General features: G+C 45.8%; 1 protein-coding gene and 1 long non-coding RNA gene across 4 annotated transcripts in view; both read right to left on the reverse strand.

Annotated features, from left to right (window-relative positions):
- The window catches only part of KLHL29 (kelch like family member 29), a 293,337-nt gene extending 274,156 nt beyond the window's left edge, over nt 1–19,181 (reverse strand). For 2 of the 3 annotated variants that reach the window (XM_019757347.3, XM_019757277.3), the window contains exon 1: nt 18,095–19,181. The gene's annotated coding sequence lies outside the window, so the exon portion shown is untranslated. The remainder of the gene's footprint in view (nt 1–18,094) is intronic. The other variant, XM_019757114.3, reaches the window with a different exon arrangement.
- LOC141571512 (uncharacterized) lies at nt 2,475–12,073 on the reverse strand. Its single transcript, XR_012496271.2, has 3 exons — nt 11,280–12,073; nt 10,985–11,130; nt 2,475–10,335 (listed from the first exon to the last, which is right to left on the reverse strand). It is a non-coding gene; the product is annotated as an uncharacterized LOC141571512 (long non-coding RNA).
- Nucleotides 19,182–19,409: the final 228 nt, after the last annotated feature.

Genomic DNA, 19,409 nt, shown 5'->3' on the forward strand with positions numbered 1-19,409 from the left:
TGTTTCAATAAACAACCAGAAGAATTACTTAACTATTAAGAAAAAAAAAGTTAAATTCGTATCTTATATCTCATAACAAAACGAGATAACTTAGAACTGGAGAGAAAGCTGAATTTGTAAAATGAAATCAAACAAGCAGAAGAAAATGTAAATCCATAGACAGTGAGAGCCAGGACAGGGATGGATTTTTCTCAGCATAAAAACAAGAGGAAACATCAAAGTGAAAAAAGCTGATAAATAGGATGACAAGCAAATTAAAGGCTTCTATACAACCAAGAAACCATAAATGAATTTAAAAGACAAATGACAAACTGGGAAAAATATTCCTAACGTTATACCAAAAGGTTAATATCTTCTTATGCATAAAGAGCTCTTACAAATCAATAAGAAAAAGATAAATATAAATAGAAGAACAGGCAAAGAACAAGAATGTCAATACACACAGAAACAAATGCTCCAGCCCACTGGTAATCAAGGAAGTGCAAATTGAGACCACGAGATACCATTACTCACCTATCCAACAGACAGAGATATTTTTAAAAATTATAATAAGTAAGAGTACGGTAAAATGGGAGTTGACGTGCTATTTATGGGAAGGGAAATAGCACAGGCTTTCTGGGGGCAATGTGGCGAGACAGTTTTCAGTATGTTCCTACCTCTGATTTGGTAATACCAGTTCTAGGAATTAATCCTAAGGAAATAATCCAAATTGTCTGCAGATATTTATGCTCGACAATATCTGATTGCAAGATTATTTATAACAGCAAATCACTGAATTATCTAAATATTTAACAATAGGAAGTTGGTTAAGTAAGGTATGGCACATTAATATAACGGAATATAATGAAATACAGCCTTTTAAGAGCATGTTTCTGCATGCATAACAATGGAAAATAAGTACAAGGTTAAGAGGGGAAAAAAGCAGGAGATAAAAATGACATAGATATAGTATGACCCCAATTCTGCTAAAAGTGACAAATAATAGATTCTAAAACGTTAATTGTTTTTATCTCTTAGTGGTAAAATTAGGCATGGTTTTTCTTTCCGTTAAAATTCTCTATAAAGAACATTACTCTTATAATTGGAAAGTAATATAATTTTTAAAAGATCAAACCTTGGTAATTCTGTTTCTAGAAGTCTATCCAAATCACTCTGTCATGCAACTCTCACAACCACCCCACAGGCTGGTACTATTATGTCCACGTGGCATGTAAAAGACAGAGGCTTGGATGGAGACCGTAATCAGCCTGATGTTATCCTCAGAGCTGGGCCTTGTCAGATCTCTCTGACACCAAAATTATAAACCAAAATACTACACAAGAATACCAGCCAGAATGTTATAGTAGAAAGAAAAAGCAAAGATGCCTGATGGGAATGGCTGAGCAAAGCAGACTGCAGGCATGATGGGTGACAGGCATTAAGAAGTGATGTTTAAGAATCATTTTTAATGACATGGGAATGCTTTCCGAAGTAAAAAAGCGAGATGCAAAATTTCACAGCCAACGTAGCCCTGACTATTGTAAAAATCCAAACCAAAAGGAAGCCTAGAAGAAAATATGGTAAAATATTAATAATAGCCACCTCTAGATAATAGGTTTTTAGAGATTATTACTTCATTCTTCCTGAACGTATTCCACAATGGGTATTGCTTTTATGATGAAAAAATTTTCCACATTAACTTAAAAAAATATGAACATGCAACCCCTTATACTCCATGACCCTCTTATACCTGTCTCTCCTTTAAGGCCAAGTTGAAGGCTCATCTCCCCCATGAAGCCCACCTTGATTTGCCCAGCCCAAACTGCTCTGACCTTCCAAACCATGTATTCAAAGTAGAGCTTTGACTCCTGGCTTCAGAAAATGTCACAGGGATCTCTAAGGGCATCGTAGCTCTTGGGCTGGACTCCCCTGCAAGTTTCCTAGAACCTCTAGGGTGGGGAGTATGTCACCTTCTGCTCTTGCGTCTTATATGTCTGCCTGTGAGCTGGGTCGGCTTCTGGAACTGATGCCAATAGAGCTGCCATTACTGTACCTTCCGTATCTCGGTCCTCATCGTTGGGGAAAGGGTAGATGATTATCATGAACAGGACAGTTGTGAGGAAGTTCTCAAAGTCCATGGAAAAGGAGAAAATCCAAGAATAAGTAGTGAATTCTCCAAAACACTGTATGTATTCAACTGTCCTATATTCTGCGGTTATATTCTTCCCTCTCTACTCTTTGGTGTTCAAACATTCGTTGTTTTTTGAAATGATGGAGTGAAGAGTAGTTGGTAATTTTAAAATGTTATTTAACAAACGAATAACGGGCAATGCCATGTTGCTTCCCCCGTTTTCATCATGTTTCATGGCCCATCAAGATAATAAACATAGCAACGTTTTTTAAGAAAAAAGGGAATTTAAAGTATTTATTATGTTTGTAATCCAAATAGTATTAGTGCCAAATGAACAAAACTAGAATATTATTTGTTACTCGTTACAGAGAAGTATTCCTCACTACCCAATCCAAAATAGCTACCCCTTCCCTTTTCCCACATAGCAGTTAGAGTTATCTAGATAATACTCCAATATTTACTTGTTTTCTTTTTTATGCTAAGTATTCCTATGGAGAATGTGTATTGCATGAGGACAGTGTTTTAGCCTGGCTCAGTGTGGACGCATAGTTGTAGGTGCTCAATGAATATTTGTTAAATAAACAAAGGAAGGAACTTGGAGCTGGAGAAGGTAGAGGGAGGGCTCTTTGAATGGGAGGATATTGTCCAGAGTCTTAAAATATTAGAAAATCAAATTTAGTACCGAAGTCACTGATGGGTGATACCAGTTCTAGGAATGAATTCTAGCTATATACACGATACACTAGGTACACACTAGCCCATGCTATCTTGTATCTGGAGAAAATTCTTGTAAAGGTTTCCTTTGGTGCCCAGTCATTCTGGGAATAAGACATTAAAAACAGAGTAAACGCAGTGAGCAGAATACTTGGCCGGCAGCACTGGCTCACACACCGGCAGGACGTATTAAGTGGAAACATACGTACAACTCAATTGTGAGCAGCTCTCCATCCCCTGCTTCTCATTAACATTCTCCTTCCCCCAGGCCTCCCAGCTTCTCTTTAGGAAACAAATCATTTTTACAGTAGTTGATGAAAAAATGCCCTCTTGTGGGCCTGACAGTGGACCACCCTGGGGGTGTTGGAGATTTCTGAGAATGTGGCGGGTTATTCAAGAGAATTCCTTCATTAGATTTAAAGATTTTTTTTTTTTTAAAGAAAATTCCAAACATCAACCCTTTGTTAAAGTGAAAATACATTTTCTGAAAGGCCATTAAACGGAACTGAATTCACTTCCCCGTGTCTCACTTAACGATGCAATTTCTGATTATCTTCAACAGCATCGTCACAACGACAATTATTCTCCTTTCTAAACTTCTGTACGATTTGCTAATGACTGGGTGACTTTTTCTCTTTTTTATGATCACTCAGAATGTGCCACTTTTCTGCTCTCAGGAAACTATCACCTGAGATTGACAGGCAGCAATTGGAAATAATAAAATTATGTAAGATGAGCTTGTAATCACCAGCATTTCACAAGAAGCAAAATGCATTTCACTGTAGCTGAGGAACAGAAAGTTTCTTCCTCATTTTAAATCCGTATCAGAGGTAAAGCCTTCTATTAAAACACAATTCTCTATACACTTACAGCCACTGGCAGACTGCCAAGGAGACCATCATGGAAGTATTGCTGCAGAGAAGCAGGCAGTCAGAGGCATGGGGGAGCCAGCGCTCCTGAGAACGAGAGCAAAGTCTCCGGGATTCTTCAGAGGGCACTGCTCACAGCCAACCTCACCCCTTTTGGCCAGGGCACTCTGCAACTGGACTCTCTCTCTCTCTCTCTCTCTCTCTCTCTCTCTCCCCCCTCCACTTTCTCGAGGGGCATGGGGAAGGTAAACATTCAGAAAATTCTTCCGTCTTTACTCTCCAGGCACGCACGCGCGGACGGACACACACACACACACACACACACACACAATTTGCATTTCTTCCTCCCTTTCTCACTCCTTTATGCCATGTATTGTTATCATCATCATCATCATCAACTTGTGATTGATTCTGGGTGATGATCTGAAAAAAAAAAAAAAAAAATGTCACCCTGCAGTCCAGGACCTGGTTAATTGCAACCTTTCTGCTGGATGTAATTTACAGGTACAAGTGACCACTTGGGGGCACAGTTATTTGAGAAGGTTGGCACTGCGTTCAACAAGGCAGGCTTTAAAGGTTGGACGCCTGCTTTAGCTTAGCTACCTTTCAGAAGAAAGCCCCCAGATCTCGGTTCCTGAAGGAGCCCCAGGATGAGACAGAACCGGGGATTCATTTAAGGTGAGTCTGAGATTCATTGTGAGGGATATTTTCATGTGGGATTATATGGAACTATTCTGTTCCTTCCTCTTCCTTAAAAACTGGCTATTTAAAAATTTCTTCCACATGATGGCCTGTCCTTTTCATGGTTTTGTGTGGGCAGGTGCACAAAGACTTACTACGGGTGGCAAAAATTCACCTTATTATTATAGTTAAATTTCTTTCCCTTGTTAAACAAGTTATTTTTCCCATTATAAAAAGTATGATTATTTTTTTAAAATCTGGAGAATTTAAAGGTAGAAAGATGACCATTGCTAACATGGCATATTTGCAGTCTTTTTTCTATGTTCTTTTTGTTTTTACATACTTGATACCATTATACACACACACATACACACACACACACACACACACATACACACACACCATGTTTCCCCGAAAATAAGACCTACCCTGAAAACAAGTCCCAGTTAAGATCGTCAGCCAGACGGACACATTTAGTACGTTATGACAATGTTCCAGAAGATGACATGACTGTATTTGAATAAATGTAGATTGTTGTACATGAAAAAAATAAGACATCCCCTGAAAATATGCCTTAATGCATCTTTTGGAGCAAAAATTAATATAAGACCTGGTCCATATTTTCTGGGAAATACAGTATAAGACTTGGTCTTATTTTTGGGGACACACGGTATACACACACACACACACACACACACACACATGCACATACACATGTATATACATACACACATGCAGGCGTGTGTGTATGTGCGTGTGTAAAAGAAATCAGGGAATGATTAAATCAGGGACTGATTTCTTTTAAATAACTAAGTTTCCTTCTTAAAAACTATTCTCTCAAATAACCAAACTCACGATAAAGTCACTTTAGAAATTTTGTTCTCAATCCCCAAACAAGTGTTTTGTATTTTTCCTTATAGTTTCCTGATCAGAAAAAGGCGAGGATTGGCTTTCATGCCCCCTTTGTGCCAACCCCAGTCCAGTCAGACTGCGGTTCATAGCTGGGCAAAGAGGAGACACGAACCTGGGGGGAGGAGAGGGAGGAAGAAAGGACTGGGGGGCATAGGCAAAGCCTGCGAGTCAAATACAGGCTGGGGTTTCACCAAAGACCCCAAGGCCCAAGGGCTTAAGACGAAGCACATTGGTTAGGGGCCCAGACAGATCTGTGTCTGCTGTGCAGCAGAAATAGAGCAAAGATCATCTTTTTGTGGCTCCTATTTGTATGCAGTCATTTCGCATCCTGGTGAAGGGATCCTTTATCTTGTCACACATTTTAGGAAATCATGCCTCCTTCCACCTGACAATAAGCCAGAGAGAGAGAGAAAATACCACCGGGTTTGTACTTTTCCACCCACAACAGCTTGCTACAGCACCGGGTCCACGGAGCGAATTCTGAGGAATTCCAGATCCCTCACTGCTGCCCCTCCTCGCACCGCTCGCGTGGCTGTTCCCACGCTTTAGGGTTTGGGATTCCAGTCCCAGCTCTGCCTCTGCCTGGCAAGTCTTAGGTGGCGTTCCCCTTCTGGGGGCTTCATTTGTTCTAACTGTGACATGTGCTCAGCACTGGCCTAGGCCCTTAGAGGAAAATCAGCAAAGGAAAATAAAGAAAGGTGAGGCAATCAAGTCCCCCAGGAGCACACAGTCAGCTGGGGACTCTACAAAGCGGTTCCATGGAGAACCTGCGTCAGACCATGTTTATGGGTGGGGCTCCTGTAAAGGATAGGCATGTTGTGAACTGGGCAGAGAGCCGCAAGAGCCTTCTGGAGAAGGAAGAGGGGAGAGGGGAACCAAGAGTGCCCCCAGCCTGGCCAGAGTGGCTCCTTGGAGCAGCTGACACCCCCCTGAGAACAACACTGTCTTCTTGCTCTTCAGCCAAGTCAGGGACATAGTTCCCTTTGCCCAGGGGGAGGCAGGCATGACTTCTCAGGCCCTGGTTTGCTGAGATGGAGTCCATACACCATTCCCCATCCCATGCTCATCAACACTGTGGGCTCTGTGGAGGGCGCCAACCACAGTCACAGGGCTCTTGTACCTCCCAACTGTGCCACCAACATCTCTCAGAGGCGAATTCAGAGCAACGTGTCCTTTAGTAACCATTGTGCAAACCCAAGCTGGGTCTTCCAGGCTTACTTCTCACAAGAGAGAGTAGAACTTGTGAGATGGTGGACTTGGCATGGGAACAAGAGGTACGGAGTGCGGCTGCTGAATCATAAATCCACTTGCCCCTGGGGTCCTCCAAACTTTCCCTGCTCCGTGGGGCTTCTCAGTGCCCATAGCTTGCTCTGTCAAGCCCTCCTGTGTCTCTGTTCTCGACTATGGAGCAACAGTTTAAGCTGTCACCCATGCACTCCCCACTTGTATGGTCTATGTCATGTGATGAGGCACTGCCCGGGAATGTGGAAATAGGGGGAGCAACTGAATTCAGCTTCCACACAGATGAATTTTGTCTGAGTTCCTGAAGGAAGGAATTACCCTCTCACCTCCAACCTCTTACAGGCCTGCTGCAGGCAGTGCATAGGGCAGCAAAGCTAGCATTAGTGTCATAGGAGGTCACTATGTTCTGAGAAAGGAAGTAACTTGCCTAAGAGCTCACCATTTCTAGATGGCCCTGTTAGGATGTTGGGCCCAGATCTACCTGGCATTGAAGGTCATGGCTCTTAACATAAGGGCTTCCTGCTTCATGAGATGAGACGCTGGCCACCAATGTGGAAATGCGGAACACTGATCATAGACTCACCAGAGAATGGGTGAAAACAGAGGGCGAATCACCACAAAGAGAGACCAGCTTTCATGCTTCTGTCTCAGACTAAAGGTGCTAACATGGCTACGGAAAGAACATGTCAGCCAGCCCTGAGGCTCCAAACCAGGGGGAAAGGGACCCAGCTGGAGACTGAGCACCTCAGCCCTGCCCAGAGGGGAGGGTGCCCCGCAGGCATCTGGTCAGTTCTGCAGGTGACTGCCTAAGCAGGGCATGATGCCCTTACAGCTCAAGGACACGGACCTTTCAAACCACCCAGCATCCTCCGGATAGAGATTTCGCTTTCTGTGTGATGTGCCTTCAGGGGAGAAATCTGTTCAGCAGCAACACTTGTACTTAGTCTACTGGATATTATATTTTTAGTGTAAATCACCCAAACACCATTACCTGGAGACTTTCAACTCTGGGTGTGCTGCCAGTGAAGCAGGATGACCCTCAGCATGGAGAACTTGCATGACAACCCCACCTGGCTGGGACATGCCGAGGTGACCGGCTAACACCCTCATTTGCCGAGGTCTGTCTCCCAACACAGCACCACCCAGGATCCACCCACAGGAGAACGGACACACAAACTGTGGAACGTGCCACAGAATACTACTTAGCCATAAAGAATGAATTACTGGGACACGTGTCAACATGGATAGACGGCAGACACAGTATGCTGAGTGAAACCAGCTGGGCACAAAAGAGTACACACTATGTGTTTCTGTTTATACGAAAGTCAACAGCAGGCAAAGCTAATCTACGGTGACTGACATCAGAAAGTGGTTGGGGAGAAGGGGAGTTGCTTGTAGAGGGGCACAAGGAAACTTTCTGGGGTGATGGAAATGTTTTATATTTTGTTTTGGATGGTGGCTATGCAGGTATAGTCAATTATCCAAACTCAGTGAACACTTAAGATCTGTGGATTTTATTGTATTGCCTCAATGATTATACCTCAAATAAAATAAACACGATGCCCAGCACAGAGCTAGGTACACAGCACGTGCTCAATAAGCATTTTTCAATTGTTAAAGTAAATGCCTTCTTTTTTCCCTAAGCAAATTGTTCAAAGAATTTATCAGGAGAACCAGTTTGAAATATGTTGAGAAGGCTGGTTCATTTTATTGTGCTAAAAATATGTAACACAAAATTTACCATTTTAACCATTTAAGGGTACAGTTCAGCAGCACGAAGTACATTCAAACTGTTGTGCAACCATCACTACCATCCACCTAGAGGACCTTTTCATCATCCCGACTAAAACTCTGCACCCACTAAACAACAACGCCTGATTGCCCCTCCCCCAGCCCCTGGCAGCCACTGTTCCACTTTGTCTCTATGAATTTAACTACTCTATGTACCTCATATAAATGGAATCATACAGTATTTGTCATTTTGTGACTGGCTTATTTCACTTAATAGAATGTCTTTCATGTTCATCCATGTTGTAGCAGTTGTCAGAATTTCCTTCCTTTTTAAGGCTGAATACTATTCCATTATATGTATATACCACCCTTTATTTATCCATTTATTAATCTATTGAGGAACACTTGGGTTGCTTCCACATTTTCCTATTGTGAATAATGCTGCTATGGACATGGGTGCATAAATATATACTCAAGTCTTTGCTTTCACTCCTTTTGGGTAGATACCCAGAAGTAGGATTGCTGGATCATATGGTAATTCTATGTTTAATTTTTTGAGGAGCTGCTATACCATTTTCTATAGTGCTTACACGGTTTTACATTCTCACGGGCAGCTAAGGGTTCCAATTTCTCCACATCCTCACTAGCACTTGTTATTTCCTATGTTTGTTTGTTTTATAATAGTCATCCTAACGGTGTAAAGTGGTATCTCATTGTGGTTGTGATTGGAATTTTCCTAATGATTAGTTGTTTTGAGCATCTTTTCATGTGCTTACTGGTCACTGGTATATTGTCTTTGGAGAAATGTCTGTTCAAGATCTTTGCCCATTTTTAAATCAGTCTCTTTGTTTGTTATTGAGTTGAAAGTAAATAAGCTTTCATTGCCACTTTGTGCAGGACTGAGAACCCAGTCTTGCCTTCTCCACTGTCACAGGTTCAGTCCCTAGATGTCAATCTCATGTCCCCTATCCCAGTGGCCCACTGGTCACGCAGAGCACAGGAATAAAGCGTCAGACGGGCAAGTGCCTCCCCCTTTTCCTAGGACCAAGGTGACGATATCTGGCCCAGGTGTCTAGTCCAGATATCAAAAACTGTTTCTGAAGACCAGACATCCTGAGAGGCATACCTGGAATAAAAACAGCTGACAGTGACAGTTCTGGAATTGGGACATCATGGTTTTGTGAGCATGCACCCCACCCCCACATCCTCCCCTGAGAGTCCTCACCTAGGAAGATGGCTATTTGTAGTTTCTGCAGAATCTACGAGACAAGCTTTAAATTCCTAGGTGGGAACCTGAGTAGGGTGGTAGCTCTAGAACGCCTTTTTCATGGGGAGTGGGGGGAGAGAGCATGGGATAGGCAGGGACTATCATCAAGAAAAGCAGGGCTGAGCCCTTGCCACAGAATGACGGTTTGCATGTCTCTATCCCAGCAGGGCAGTAGCTCATGCTGCTTTCCTCTTAGTCTTTTTGAGGACTGCCTGCCACCTTCCCCTCAGGCCCCAATCCACGACTCCCATCCTCTCCTCCAGAGAGCACTGTGGGCCCCTGAACCGCCAGACCTTTCCTTCTGGGTGCCAGAGCAGACCCTGTCAGATACCTGGGGCCGGGGAGGAAATGTCTCCTTAGCTCACAAGAGAGGTGGTGACTTCCATGAAGCATGGTTTCCATGAATATCATTTTTCTCCTCTGGGGGCAAAGGAGGAAATTTTAAATCTTCATGTCATTTGATTGTGGAGAAAGGCAGTTTCCCCACGTCGCATGAAGCAATCCAGGTGTTCCCTTTTTTGGGAATGTGTTGCCATAGATCGGTAGATTGAGAAGCTTTGGCGCTTCTACTCGGCATACCGAGGCTTCAGCAAGAAATATGTTCCTTTCACAGTTTGAATATTATTCAAGTTTTGATTATTAAAGCTGGTTGGAACAGCATGAGCCGAATAGATGACAGCACTCCCCTTACAGCAGGCTCTTCTCTAGCACGATCGGCTAGACAGACACACACGATGCATGCTGCCTCCAGGTCTCACCAACCCAGCTTCCAAATGCGGCACACACATATACTTCCCCATTCCACGGCCCTGGATTTTCGTTAGGGAAGCCAGAATTAGAGCACGGTCATCTTATGTTCCTTCACATGCACCTAATAAGCAAATTCAACGGCAAAGTAACCTAACCCAAACAAACACGCTAATTCAATGGCAAAATAACCTACTCCTATCTCAAGAGGTCAGAACAGTGCATAATTGCAACAAAAGGGCCTCAAGATGAATGTGGACGTGAGGTTCCTGAGCTCAGACCCTGAAACTCTCTCAGCATCAGGGAGACTCCCAGGAATACACATAAATGCAGAGCATGTAACCCTCTTCACAGCCCACCTGAAATAGCAATCATTCTGAGCAGGTCGAGCCACTCAACTGCGCTGGCTTTGGCTTTTCACACGACAGAGTCCTCTTGTCTGCTCTTCCCTCACCAGCCCCCACCCCACCCTGCTGCTTCTGAGAGCTTTGTGGGGATGCCTTACGAAAAAGGAAGCCTCAGGCCTGATTTTACCCTTAGGGTAGAAACAACCCCGGGAGAAAGGAAGGGGGAGGCAGTGGAGCTGGACAAGCAGAAACACAGGAGCAGCCGGTTCCAACCCAGGGACAGCCAGCCCTCTGCAGTCTAACCCTTGCCCAGCATCTCCTGTGCCATCACTGCATTACAGGTTTGTAACCATGCCTTTCTCACCGTGAATCTCAGCCTGAGGAAGCCACTACTTGGCTGAACGAGGGTTGGAAGAGCTGAAAGAGGGAGCAAACACGTCTTTGTGAGGTCTGCTCCAGGCTTGATTCATGCCCTCTACCCATTTCCAATAGACAAACACACAGATTAATCTAAAAAATAAAAATAAGACTGAAGTTGGAAAACGCAGTGTTACTGCCCTTTTGTGGTGGTCTATGTGATTACTAGGGGTTTCATGCTTCTTTAAAACAATGCCTTTTGAGAAATACCACAAATTTAAAAATCTGAGTGGGGACAATACCTTGCCAATAAGTGTGATATGAAGAATGGGCTTTGTGTCAACTCTCAAAAGTGCCAGATAGATTCAAGTCTTCAATGGAACGAAGAAGCTACAAGAAAATTAGTCTTCAAAGTCTCAAGTCATAAATCCTAGAAGATTCCATTTAGATTACTTAGAATTCATCAACACGCATATTTAATAGATACATGGCCAAATATAGCATCTAAAATTCCACACAGTGAAAAACCACGGACAGATAACTACATAGCCACGGAGTAAAAACTACCCAAAATGTAGGCTTTGATGTCTATTACCTGATACCGTCTCTGGACATAAATTTATCCAGGCAAACATTTTTACTAAAGAGATTTGTGCCAGCCACTATACTAAGCATTGGAGTTTCGAGAGTAAACAAGCCCAGATCCGTCTTTACTGGTCCATGCTATATCCTTAATCTTACATTGTGTCTGCTCTTTGATTTGCTATTTATTTCTATGCTGGCTCAATATAGAACAGATGCCATTCAAGCATCTAAAAGTTTTTCTCATTAGCATTCCAGAAACCAGAGTAAATGAAAGTAGGGGGGCAAATCCAAAAGGATGATGAATGTTGGTCAGAGTTGGTAAACACTCTTATTTAAGCTCATGTTCTTTCCCTATAAGAGAATTATTTTATTTATTTAATTAGCCAGACAACACAGTACCTGGCACATAACAGGCAACGTGAAGTGGTGCCAATGCACTGAGATCGTTTGAAGTATCAGAAATACACACACACACACACACACACACACACACACGCACACACACTACCTATGGAAAAGGAAAGACAAGGCAGACAGACTGGTAGCTGACGGATCTGGGTCCAAGCACAACTATTGTACAACGCGGCTAGATTTGTGGCTTTGGGCCAGTTGATTACCTTTCTGAGTCTCATCTTCATTTGTAAAATTTGGATTATCCCTACCTTGCAGTGTTGATATGAAGACTAGAGATAATACATGGAAAGTACTAAAATAGAGTGGGCAGCCATAACTGGAAGCTATTATTATTATATTAATATTATTAATTATTATTATTATATTATTGGGGCTACATATCTGTACGGTGATTGAATAATAGGTGAATTAGCTGACCTCTAAAATCCACATCAACTCTAAACTTATGATACCAAAAATGGAATTAAAAGTTCATATATCAAATCCATTCGAGGATATTTTTAACTATTGCAATTGTGATGCAATCTCTTACGCTCTTCAGAATAAGTAATGATAATGAGACTCACAAAGCACAATACATATACTCCCACTCTGGCATCCCCTGAAATTGTTTACGATGAACTTGAACAGGATAGGTATCTATGGTTTCTGAGATCTCCAGGATTGCAGCTGCCTCTTCAATCACTACTTCTTTACCCATGCTCTCCTTTCTAGAGCACTGCTCTAGGCCAGGCACTCTGATGCAGGTTTGACCAGGGTTTTCTCAGCCACAATGATTTCCTCCGTTTTCATGAAAGAAACCTGAAGCTTCCCAAGATTAAGGATCTTTCCAAGGTCACAGAGCAGTAGGCACCAGAGACTGGACTTCAGCTTTGACACTAAGCCCATGCCTTTACACACTCAGCAATAGCACAGCAATGCAGGCAAGCCCTAGACTCAACACGTAAGAGATTGCTCAGACTTGCAAGGGAACGTACACACAGAAAAAGAAGAACAAATGTCAGTCACACCTATTGCATTCTTTATCTGATTATGTTCTGTTGACTGCATTTTCACCAAATCTCTTAAACAGGACATCACTGTAACCCATTAGTGTGAAAAGTGTTAAACTATAGCAATCCCACTTCTGGGTATTTATCCAAAAGAAGTGGAAGCAGGACCTCAAAGAGACATTTGCACACCCATGTCCACAGACATGTCCTGTAAGGTTCTACTTTTGTGAGGTATCTAAAGTCATCAAATTCACAGAAACAGAAAGTAGAATGGTGGTTGCCAGGGGTTGAGGGAGGGGGAGATGGGTAGGTGATTTTTAATGAGCAGAAAGGTTCCGTTTCGCGTGATGAAAAGTTCTGGAGACCCACTGCACAGCAGTGGATACTAACACTATTGAACTGAACACGTAAACGTGATCAAGATGGTAAAGTCTGTTACGTGGTTTTTTTTTAAACCGCAATTTAAACATGGAAATAAAAGTGGCAGAATATGTATTCTGCCACTTTTTTTATTATTTTATATTATATACAAATATATATTTGTATATTATATATATGTATGTGTGCGTGTGTGTGTATATCCTTAAAATACTCAATGATTTAAACATTTCAACTATAAAATAATTATAAAAATTGACACTTACGGGGCCAATGGCAGCCTTTACATGCTTGGGGAGCTGACTTTTTGGCTCAAACCCGATCCCCTATCATAAAAATCCTGGACTGTTCCTGTTCTAGCTTCTGAATCATCATTGGCTCCTGCAGAGTCAAAGTCTCTGGACCATTTGAATTTCATGCAGATATGCTCTCTCATGGGAAATAAGAAACCTTCCCCTTGTCCCCCTAAAAGTGGAAATGCCGCAAGATAATCAAGTTCATTTCATAAACAGCAGTGTTACTACTTCCAGTGACCAGCTTGCTTCATCTTAATTTGCAGCTTCAATTTCCCTGTTTTTAAGTAATTTCCTTGGAGAAGGGACAGACTACCTCTGTGACCTAGGACTTTGGGAAAGTAAGCTTGTAGCTGTCGTAGGCAGAACCACAGAGCTTGCTTTCAAAGTGCTCCCTAATCTCAGCATTTTTGCTCCAACGAGCAGATAAAGAATTCTGACACACTTTTCCTTCTTAACCAAAATTATTAAGACCATTTCTAGGGTAAAATTTCTTCAAGTGAAAAGTACTTGCCAGAGATTATGTTACCGGGTTGTTCTTTTCTTTTTTTTTTTTTTTAGCTTATTAGGAAATGACCCCCGATTTCCTGCATAATAACAAATGACATCTTCTGCACAACCTACAAATATTCTTCCAGTCTCTAAACATTTGGGTCTACATGTGACTTTTCTGTCTGCAAAGAGATTTCTTGTTCTCTAGACGTCCCACGTGGTTTCTGCGTTGGTTTATCCGCAGCCTCCAAAACCAATGGCTGGATTTTCTTATTTGCAGTGTTTCTTCCTCCTCCTACCCCCAAGAAGGCACTTAGTTGACTGATTATAAAATCACAAGGTTGGTAATAATTCCATTTCGCTATCTGACTTTGAACTTAAGTGTTCTAATTACTTCGCCTGATCCTAATAAGTCACTAGCGTGCTAATGCTTGCCTTGATATTTCTGAAGTATATAGAGTATGATTAGCATGGGCCTGCATCATTAGAAAGCAAAGTTGAAACTGGGTGAGCAAAATCATCACTCACTTTCAGCAAAACTGCCTGTTCAGTGAATTTACAAGTTACTATGATCCTAGGAATACTATCTGCTGTGACTAAATGTATACTACATTTGAAAAACCCTCTGATGCTTTGGATCCTACTGGAAGAGAAAAGATCCTAGAAGAACAGACCCCATTCCAATACACAAAGTCCCAAAGTCTGTTTGAGCCAGATATAACCGAAAACAAAGAATCCTTCAATCATAATGGGGTAGGGGGAAAAAAGAAGGAAGGAAAGAAAGACGGAAGGAAGGAAAGAAGGGAGGAGGAAAGGAAGGAAGAAAAACCTTTAGTCAATTCTGCTGGATTAGATTGACATCTCCAGGCCATAAAGCGAGACAGATTTACCATAAACCTTCAGGAAGAAAAACAAAATACCCATGCACACACACATATCAAATGAGATGCTAAAAAATTACATTAGCACCAGTGGTGTTATTTTAGTCTATTAAAAAATTTAACCCCTTTATAACTGTGTTTAACGGAGAATAGTGTAAACTTTTGGGAACTAGAAGGGGGAAAAAAGAAATGCTTTAAATGGGAATGATTTGCAGCCAAATCAATTAATAAATGAAAGAAAAAAAGATGGCACAATTGAAATTGATGCCAAAGATTTATAAGGTTGACTAAGTAAACAAAGATGGAATGGATCACCATGGAAATACATGAATATTGAAATAGGCGAGATTTGAATAGACTAATGATACGCCTCACTTAGATTGACAGGTGTGGATAACAACTGTAACACTCAAGCCACAGCAACATCCACACTTCTAACATGTTTACCCCTAGAAAACAGGAGCTGGATTTAAAACGCTCCTTTACTAAAAGTTTAAAAGTAAAATACTTTTTTTTTTTTTTTTTTTTTTTTTTTTTTTAAATCTTAAATGAACTGACTTAATTCTCATCTACTTGAAAAACAGGAAAGGTTTTATCCATTTGCTTTCTGCACATGAGGAGCTAGCAGAAGTCATTCTCGGGCTCTACTAGTCCTTGTTCCAATAAACCTCTCACAAAACTGAATTCTCGGTCTTGCTTATCTTCCACACTGAGTACTTGAAGTATGACCACCACTCATTAGAAACATAATTAAAAAGACACAACACTAGGTTCCTTTCTCCCATCACATACAGATAAAAACTAATAACCCTTAATCTATCTGTTACCATGGCTACCATAGGATATTTTATTTCAGTACAACTCTAGGTATTTTGTTTGGATTGTTGCTTGCAAATGAAAGTTGGAGACCTATAAATTTCCGTTAACTGTGCAGAAATGGAGAGACTGCATAGAAGAAAATGCTTTTCTTAATCACGGACAAATATGGTTTATTAGATGCTTGTGCAGAAAAGTTATTAAAATTGGTTAAATGTATCAGCTCATAAACCAATTTAAATGCCATTAAATCCATAGAGTTTAAGGGCACATAGGCTAGTGTTTCTCTGACTTATAGCAGGATGATACATCAAGTACACTCAGAACAATGTATAGGTGGGAGAGTATATTCATCAGTGCATACAGCTCCGTGGCTGTATGTGACTTACTCAAATCCATACCAACCAGCCTGTAAAGTATTCACCTGCATGTTATCAGACGTTTTGGCCCAATGTCAGGATAAACAATCTGTACAATTGTTCACCACTCCACCACTACCCAGTCCCCCGGAAAAAAAAAAAAAAAGAGAGAGTGTAAAAGTTAGCTCTACAATCAACCCCCCAGTATAATTTTTTTAAACATCAGAAATGAGGTGAGCTAATTAAATCTGCTGTCACCCGTCCTAAACGGAAATAATTCCTTAAATCTGCCTTCCCAGCGCTGAGTTAGAGATCAGACCTCAGGGCAAGGGAAGGAACTCTGTAGTGACTAGACAAATGACTTTAAAGAGACTGAAATTAGGGTAAAGACAGCTGTAACCAGGACAAATCTGTCACCGCAAGAGGAGTCCGAATGCTAGCGTAGCTCAGCTGACGAGAGACGAGCCTGCAGCTGTGGAGCCTGAATGTCCCTGAGCTGGAGAAGTGGGAGAAGTGGAAGTTTCGCGGCCCCAGCAGCTCGGAGTCCTCAGTGGTGCGGTCCCTCCAGCGTCGAGGTCTCGCCTAATGCTACATAAATACCTGCGTCCACGATTCGCCTGGGGCGCGGCGTGGCGCAAGCACCGTAGGGAGGGAGGAGAGCGTTTGCTGAGCGCCAGGGAAGGCAGAGACGGCGGCTCCTCACCCATCAGCATCCTGGGGACCCGCAGGAGGACCGGCCAATTGACCTCGTCTGCCTTGGGTTCCAGAGCCCAGTAACCACAACTGGTTTATTAGCCGGCGACTCAGGCATCCGAGACTTGCGCTTTGCCTCCATCCCCTCTCCTCGGTGACGGTTCGTAGCAGGCAGGCAGCGCGTCCCCGCCTTCCCCAGCCAGCGCAGACCCGACCTGCCCCGGAAGCTACCTCGGACCTACCTCGGCTCTCGGCTCCGCACTCCGGGCGCCGGGCGAGCGCGCTCCTCCCTCCGGGCCGGGATCAGCGCTGCCCGGAGCCCGCACCCGCGGCGCGACCGCAAATAACCCTACCGCTCCCGGCCCGCTCCAGGCCGGGGAGACCCGGGTGTGAACCCTCGGCCACGCAGCTCCCCCCGCGGTAGTCGGGGCGCGCGTCCACACTCCCTCATTACACATCTCTGGTTCACACTATCCCACACATAAACAACCCCTCCCCACCTGACACCACATCTCTGCTTCTTCACCATCCGCGTAAGCTCGCCTTTCCGCGTCCCCAAACACGGTGGCACCCATAAGGTGTTAAGGGAAGGGGGGGTCACAATCACAACAAGGTCTGTGCAGGTCCCCTCCCGATGGTTTTCAAGCTCCTCTACCTCGAAAGTTACTTGAGATTGAGTGAAGAGACCCGGTCCCCACCTGCGGGGTCTGAAGACAGGAGGGGGCAGAAACCCCAACCCGGCTCCTTGCGGCACAGAGGCGCGCACCTCCCCAAAGGGCAGGGCGCGCGGCCGCCCCCCGGGTCCAGCCCTCGGGTGCGTCTTCCTGGCCCCCGGCCCCGCCCGGGCCCTGGGCGGCTCAGGGGAGGTGGCCTGGAGAGGGACTCGCGCTGCCGGGCCCAGCCAGGGGCCCGGGGTCACACTGGCTTCCAGCATCCCCGACCACCGTGACATTGGTCCCGGGCCGCCCCTGTGCACACACACCCGGGGGCAGGAAGTTTTTCCCCCGTTTCCCCCCCTGGAGCAGCGCAGGCGCAAGGGCTCCTGCAGCCTGGCGAGTCCAGACGCGGGAGGCTCCTGCGCCGCCGCCACCGCGGGAGCCGAGCCCAGCGTTCCGGGTTCTCGGGCCCCGCTCCCAAGCCCGGCACGGCCCGCGCTGCCGCCAGGACTCTGGGTCTCCGGAGCCGCATCCGTGGCGCTCTAGCCTGGCTCTTACCTCCAGCCGCGGGGCTCCGGCCCCGGCCCAACGCGCAGGGAGCCGGGGGTCTCTGGTGGGCGCAGGAGGGCTGATGGATAGCGGACGGCGCCGGCGGGTAGCGGTAGCTGGGGCCGCTCGGGTCCTGGCCGGGAGAAACGGATCCAGGTCCACCTCCTTGCGATCCTGCTCTCCGCCTTCTCCCCCTTTTCCTCCTCCTCCTCCTCCGCCGCCGCCGCCTCCCGGCAGCCCAGGGAGGATGCCCGGAGAGGGAAGTCAGTCCTTCAGTCCGTCAGCCGGTGCGGCTACGCGCGGCGCGGCTCTCACCGAGGCGGCGGCGGCGGCGGCGGCTCCGGCAGCATCGCCCCCGCCCTCTCCCCGCAGCCGCGGCGGCCGCGGGGCTGGGCTGGCTCCGGGCTCCGGGCTCGGGCTCCGGGCGGGGGCTGCACTCAGGCAAGGCGTCCGCCGGGGCTGCTGGCGGGCGCTGCGGGGCCGGGGCCGGGGCCGGGGCTGGAGCTGCAGCTGGGTCCGCGGCGGCGGGGACGGCGGCGGCGGCGCGGGGGCTGGCGCGGCCGCGGCGCGGGGACCATGCTCCCTTCTGGCTCGCTCCGCTCCGGGTACCTTCTGCTTTAGCTGGGAGGGAGGCGGGCTTCGGCGCGCAGCCAGGGGCGGGCGGAGCCAATCACCGGCGCCCGAGTGGGCGGGGGTGGCGGGTGGGGGAGGCGGGGCGCCCCCGGCCCGGCACCCGGCGCTGCTCCCGGGGGCCTCAGGGATACCCCACAGCCGCGCGCTGGGCCCGGGCGGAGCGCCGGCGGGTGTGTCCATCCATCGGCCCGCCGCCCCCGCCCCCCCTGCGGTGGTTTCCCGCTCACCCGGCTCCGCGGCAGCGCCCGGCGGGTGCATGGCGCGTGGGTCGGCTGCTGGCCCTGCCTCCCGCCTCGCGGGCCCAGGGTTGAGGGACTGCGTGGAGGCGAGCTCCCTGTCTGCTCCCAACACCTGAGGAAACTGACAGAAAAGTTTGAGAACGAAAAGTCCAATCGTCTTTCAGCTTCCGCCCTCCCTCTGACACTCCAGCCACGGAAAGGAGCAGGAATTATCCAAACCTCTGAAGAACCACGGCTAGCCCTGCAAATCCTGTCCACCCACCCTCCTTAGTCCGTCGGGACTCTCCTCCCGCAGTGTACGCGCACTTTCCGGTTTACACGAACCCTCTAGAATCCACAGGACCTCTGTCTATTTAGACGGCCCCTGCTGAGGCCACACCAGCGCTGCATGTCTGCACTGACCACCCCAGCCCGCCCCCCCCCCCGTCTCTCCCTCACGCTGTCTACACTGA

The sequence above is a fragment of the Rhinolophus sinicus genome, chromosome 2 (assembly GCF_057876585.1).
Source record: "Rhinolophus sinicus isolate RSI-liver-muscle chromosome 2, RSI-T2T, whole genome shotgun sequence".
NCBI classification, from domain to species: Eukaryota; Metazoa; Chordata; class Mammalia; order Chiroptera; family Rhinolophidae; genus Rhinolophus; species Rhinolophus sinicus.